Source organism: Cololabis saira, chromosome 21 (genome assembly GCF_033807715.1).
Source record: "Cololabis saira isolate AMF1-May2022 chromosome 21, fColSai1.1, whole genome shotgun sequence".
Classification (NCBI taxonomy): domain Eukaryota; kingdom Metazoa; phylum Chordata; class Actinopteri; order Beloniformes; family Belonidae; genus Cololabis; species Cololabis saira.
In genome coordinates, this window is record NC_084607.1 from 28,345,302 (window position 1) to 28,351,947 (window position 6,646).

Below are 6,646 nucleotides of genomic sequence, written 5' to 3' on the forward strand. Positions count from 1 at the left end.
CCGTGGATTCTGACCCACCAGGAAGCCGAGTGTTGGTTCAGGCACAATAGAGCATTGTAAAGTCAGTCCTCAGTGCTTTCTAGGCGACAGTAGGACAACACAAACACACAGACGCACACCAACATTTTTTTTCTTTGCTATTTTATTTTTAGGTAGCTTGGCTAAATTTAGAGGGCAAATATTTTAAGAAAATGTTTTCAACCTAGAATATGAGAACTTTGTTTTTCTCTTCTTTGACTGTCTTTTTTGTTTCCCTTTTTCTCTGGGAAAGTCTCACATACTCTAGGAATATGCACTTGTGAAATAGCCACAGCATGACTACCAAACAACTCCTGTAACAGTAACCTGATTGAATTTATTTGAATGAAATGAAGACACACATTTACCAAAACACAGTGGACAGGGCCTGTGGGAGCTGACTCAGCTGACCGGGGATCAGGTACCTGTTTCTGCACCATCAGCTTTTAATAAACACAGATAATCTTGGTGTTGAATTCCTTTTAAGGCATTCTGATGCACCTTTTAGATAGTTACACATTAGATATGTGACTCATTGTGTGAAATTATGGTGGTTTCCAGCTCACTAAAGAATATGCAGAGACTATTGAATGATAAGATAATTGTGCAACTGTTATGTGAATTTCTTAGACCCAACTTACCAATGTCACTGTAATTTCTGCTCCTGTTGATACATTACCTACAGATTCCCTGCAGATACTGAGAGGTACTTGAAAGTTCAGATTTTCACATAAGCAATAAAAGTAGGTGGTATGCACACAACTAAACAGATGATACAAAACATTCAGGCGAACAAAACATGCAAGGAACACGAGTGAATGATGATTTTTTTTTGGTTTTGCACTAAAACGTTGTTGATGCCAGGGTGTTATTGGGAATTCTGCAGCCATCATGGTTGCAAGAATGGTGGTTCCTCCTCCCCTTGTCACTGCATAAGCTGCACCAGCTTCCCATTGCAATGGTGTAGTACATTCTGTACTGGTGGCAATGGCTGTGGGTGGGAGGGGCATTAGACGCATTTCACAACAGAGAATTTTTGCAAAGTGAATGAGTATGGCTGGTCAGACTAATAAAGCTCCGTAAGAGAAGAGCCCTCACAGAAAAGCCTGGTCCTTGAGGTTGAATGATGGACAGCGGACTAATAACCCACTCCTGTAAAGATCCTGTTTCTGTTTCTAATCGTACAACCACGCACATTCAAATCCTACATCATCAGTGGACTCTGTCCAGGAGGAAAAGAGGTTTAGAAGAATCACATATAGTAAAAACCAAAGGTCTTATGGGCCAACAAGAGCACTCGTCATTCCAAAGCTCCATACAGGGTACTTGTGATGTCATGACAATGTTCATGAAGGTGAAAACCAGACTCTATTATAAACCTTTGTGCCCAGTTTAGTGGTTGAGTGAATGGAGAAAATACTCATACTGGACATGAATGGAGAACAGGACGGCACAGGTGAATCAGTAAGGTAATAATAAACTAGAGGGGGCCACAATATAACAAACTCTTCCGACAATATTTGAACATTTCCTAAAAGATATTAATATTAACTGCAAATGTGTCCAACTTGCAATGTTTAATAGATAATCCACCTCATGATTGTGAAAGAGAAATTACCATTATTTTGTGATCTTACTTCAAAGTGAGTGTAAAAGCACAACAGGATGGAGATTTGTCCAGTTCACACATTTAAAGGTACTGTATGAGACCGGAAACAATAAAACTCATGCATAAGTCCTCAACAGCAACTTTAAATACCTTTTCTAAAGGTTCAGTGAGTGTGAAGCAGCGACTGAAGAAGCTACAAGAATACGTTAATGAGCTTGATGGAGCCATCAACAACAAACCACCTCTATTTACATCTAAGGGAGCACTGAAACCACACATTCTCTTCCTAGACATAATAACTGACGATATAAAATATGTCCAAGGACTATAAAGAAACCAGACAGTTTCTCGAAATCGTGACCGGCTTGTGTTCCTGTTTCTAAGCAGCTGGGCTCTCCTGACGGTGTGTGTTCTGTTGAAACCAGTAAAAACAGGAACCTCAGGATCCAGGAGAATGTGACCCAGCAGTAGGTGAGGCTTGTGGCAGATACGGGACCATGAAATGACATAAAAGTAGCGATGCCTTAACACATGCTCCATATTTGTCCATTTAAGTATCCTAAAAAACACATGCAGAGGTACCCACAGACCACAGAGCAGCACAAGCTAGAATCTGACCTGAAATATACACTCTTAAATACTCTTGAAACAAAACAATTTTTTACATATTCTGATGTACAGTAATACTACATGGAATCCTGTTTTGAGGCTTTTAGCACGCGGTCAGCAAAGAAACATTTTTAACACTGTGCATTTGGGAACTGAAGTGCAGCGGTCGGTAAAGTCTATATCTGTGTGATGGAGCTCAGATTCATATGGCTCCGTTACACCCTGTAATTCGACTAAAACCTCACTGCTTTGGAAGGAGAGTGACAGGAAGAGGAGGAGGCCAGGGCAACAACAGTTTTCACTGCAGCCAAGCACACATGTGAAAAATACATGGTCGGGGCAACGAGTCAATCAGTGGTGACTGACAGTATTTCATGGGTGTTTCAGTGTGTGGAAAATGGGATTTGGTTGGTTAATGTCTGGGAAACTGAGGCAGAATTTATTTTGTTCTGTATTTCAGCCCTAAATTACGTTTTCAGGAATGCACACTTATGTTTGTCTTTTGTCTCTATTTGTTTCCATCTACTAGAAAGAAAAAAAAAATGTTGTTGTTAATTTCTCGGTCATGCGAGACCAGTTCCCCTCTTCTTTGATTAATAAGGCCCAGAAAAACTTAAAACTTAACTTAACTTAAAAATGAATAACAAAGTGGACACTGTGCAAACTCAGCACTTGCTTTGACAAGCTCCCAGTGATTAAGCACTTAACTAATTGTTTTAGTTTTGCTTACGCTCACTCATTCTTCCTGCAGAACGCATTTAATTCGGTCTAAATTGGACTACCTTCATGAGGTCTGTGCACAAATCTTCAAAGATGGTAAAACCAGGAAATGGCAAAACTCTTTTTAAGTTAGTCCATTTAAGGTGTGCTTCGAGTCACCAGCCTGTTGTTATCCTCGCGCATTTTACAGAAGGTGTGATGTTTGATTCCAGGATTTGCTGGTGTTTAATTTAATCCATTCTTCCTCGTGTCTGTGAAATATTCCCTGAACCATTGCAGCAACTCAAACCCAAATCATGATAGATCCACCCCCTCGCTTACAAGTTGGAAGTTTGCCATAAAATGTTGCATCCCTTTTTCTTTTGTATTCACGTTTTGCAGCTAAGCAATCCAACTTTTTTTTATAGTCCACAGGAAAATATGAAGAAAATGGTACAATTTCACATTGCTGTTCTCCACTAGAGTCTGGTGAATCTTTGTGAGTGTCCTGGACCGTGACTGGCTGTACTGATAATTGTGAGAGCATTTCTCTGGTAAAGGTTAAGTATCCTTCCAGACCTTATGACCTCCATTGTTCCTTTTAACTGCCACTTCTTCATTCTCCAGCTTTTGAAGCATTTATTTTCATTTCTAGAGTGCTAATGAGCTGCTTCAGAGAGCTCATGGCTGCTAACTGTTGGAGTCAGATCATTTATAAGGCTTTGAAACTTCCTTCACTTGGTCTTGTCGTGATCATGATAAACCACAGACCTAACAAGCTAATTAAAGAATTAAGCTATCTGAGAGCTCTAACCTCTTGTTGCACCATGCAACTCGAGCTGTTGCACGGTGCTCATTTATTTTTTATTTAGTTTTGTTTCCTCATAACCCAACCTTACTTTGAACAGTTTGGGTGTCCATACTTTAGTGGTGTGCGCGTCAAGTATGATCTAATCAGATTCAACAATCAGACTTCCTGTGTGAGTGCACACAACATTTCACACAGCAAATTCTTAACTTCAAGTCCGTTCAAATAAACACCCCTTGACATTCATGTTTTTGTTTTTCCATTCATCTTGATTGCTTTGACAAGACTTCATTCCTTTCATGTTAAACGGGAAATTACACTGTATCACTGTGGGATGTTTCAAAATGTCTTTAGGTCTCACTGGAATTCTCATATAAGGAGTCGGATGTTACTTAATTCAGAATACATATTCAGTACAGCACATCACCCGAATGCATTTTCCTCTTTACAAGCAGAGAGTTTAACGCGTGTGTTTGGTTTCTGCCTCAGTCATCTCTCACTTATGATCTCAACTTTGTCCAAAAGTATTTGAGGCTATTTTATACCACCCGACTGAACAGTAGTGAATGCTGCTGTCCTGATATCCTGCCAACAAAGGAAGCATAAATCACATGTCATCAGGCCTAAATCTATGCCAGTTACTCATGCCCCCACCACGTTCTTTCTCTGCCTCTGTTTTCCCCCCCAAAAATCAGAAAAGACACATTCTTCATGAGCACAAAGGAGCAATTCTGTGCAGCCGCCAGGCTTGACTCACAGATGGAGCCATGGGGGGTCAGCTGCTGGATGAAGAGCCGGGCCTGTTGTACTCTGAGCGGGAGCAGAGTGGAACAAAGACATAAAAGCTACAGACACAGGCGCAATTTCATCTTTACAATGTGCATTGCAGCAATCATTCTGTTCTATGCCATTTTGGCCTGCAGCGATGCCTTAAAAGTTGGCTGAAGTTGCTGGACTAATAATGATCTCTGCTTCCTGATGCTCAAGACAAATCAGTCAGCTACAATTATTTTCAAAAGGTAGCATTCCCTCTTATAATTTAATGATATTTCTGTGTAAAAATAAATCATTTTTTAATTGTTTTAAACATATTGACTTAGTTTTAGACAAATACAATTTCAGACGAACAACAATATATAACTTAATTCACTGTGCCACTATTCATCTTTATTTATAAAAAAGAAGCCAAAAGAAAAATACATCATGCAGGCAATATTAAATACCCTTTTACTGCTTTCATGGGACTGAAGAGAGTAAGTTGGAGCCACGTGCTGCTAATCCTCAGCCCTTAATGAATTTATCATCAGGAAGTGTGTACACCTCAATAAAAGCAAACGTTTTCCAAATTTACCTGGCTGGGTGTCTTAACACAATGCCAGAACGGAATGACAGAAGCAATGTTCTTATAAGACCAATTGTTGAACCAATTGGTTCAGGCTTTGCTCAGTCTGTAAAATGTTGAAGTCTATACGAGAAGACCTTTATGAGAAGAGTGAACCATTACAGTGTGTTTGGAGGAGTTGCCTAGACAATCCATAAAAACAGCATAGAAAATACTGTAAAACTGCATCAGAACAAACCACAGACTCCTGGAATAATGTCCAATGGACATATGAGGCTAAAATAGAGTTTGGCCTTAATGCCAAACAGCTCCATGATTTTGGGTTATTTTCCACAAGACGTGGGCACTATGCAGTCATGGAGTCACTATACAAAGAGGTAAATGTGAGGCTATCTGTGTGACACCTAGAGCTTAGTTGAAATCAGGCTATGCAAACAAAGATTGATCCAAAGGACTCGAACAAATCCATATCTCAACAGCTGAAAAATAAAAGAATCAAGGTTTTGGAAAGAAACTGTGGTGGGACCGTAAGAGAGCAAATGTCCAAAAGCCTCAATGAATTGGAGCAATGCCAGGAAGAATGAGCCAAATTCCTCCACAAAAATGTGACTGGCTGACGAAGTCTTACAGGAAATGAAAACTCCAAGTATTTGATGCTAAAGGTGGATCTACAAGTTTGTAAATCATGGGGGTACTCACATGATTTTTTTTTCTCTTTGGCTTCATTTTTGATTATATAAACAGTTGAACGGCGAAAAAATTAAATGTTGTTGCTCATTTGAGATTGTGACCCACGATGATGATGAACATAAGACTTTAAAAAAAGGGATTCTTAATTTTGCCATGAATGTATATCTACATAATCTTAATTCTCAACTAGTTTGAAAATATGTCTCATGTGAGTTAACCAAGCTCTTATTTTCATAATCAAAACCAGTATTTGCTCACACAATTGTTGTCTGTAGAAAAATGATGAAGTTTTAAGGTTAATACTTGAAATGTAAAGTAAACTTAAAGAAGTCGGCCCAAACAACTTTTGTGCGACGGGGCATTCCAGCATGAGCGAACTGTGGGGTCCAGTGCTGCCATCAATGGCTCCTCTGTGTCGCCGTCACCTCAGAGACAGAAACAGGAATGCTCATCCATTGCTGCCCTCCCTCCACAGACACTGTTGGAGGACGGACTGGTCCGTCTGCAGAGGAAAGTTAACGACAGACAGTCGGGCAAAGAGAGGGGAAAAAAACAAAAGGAGGAAGAACGGAGTTGGGAACAGGGGGCAGTACAAACGGAGCGGGAAGACAGACACGAGCAAGACTTGACTTTGTGAATCCTAACCGGACCAAGAGGAAGAGCAAACAGAGATGATGTAGTACACAATTGAAAATAAATACAAGGAACAAGCTGAGCTGTTCATCAGACCCATTCTGCAAACTCACATGTACTGTACTCTGCTGCATAAAAAACCTTATTAAATGCCATCGTCTTCACACATCTTGAAAATGTTTTGCATGAATGTGATATACATTCAAATATGCCTATATTAATAATTTAGTGTGTGTTA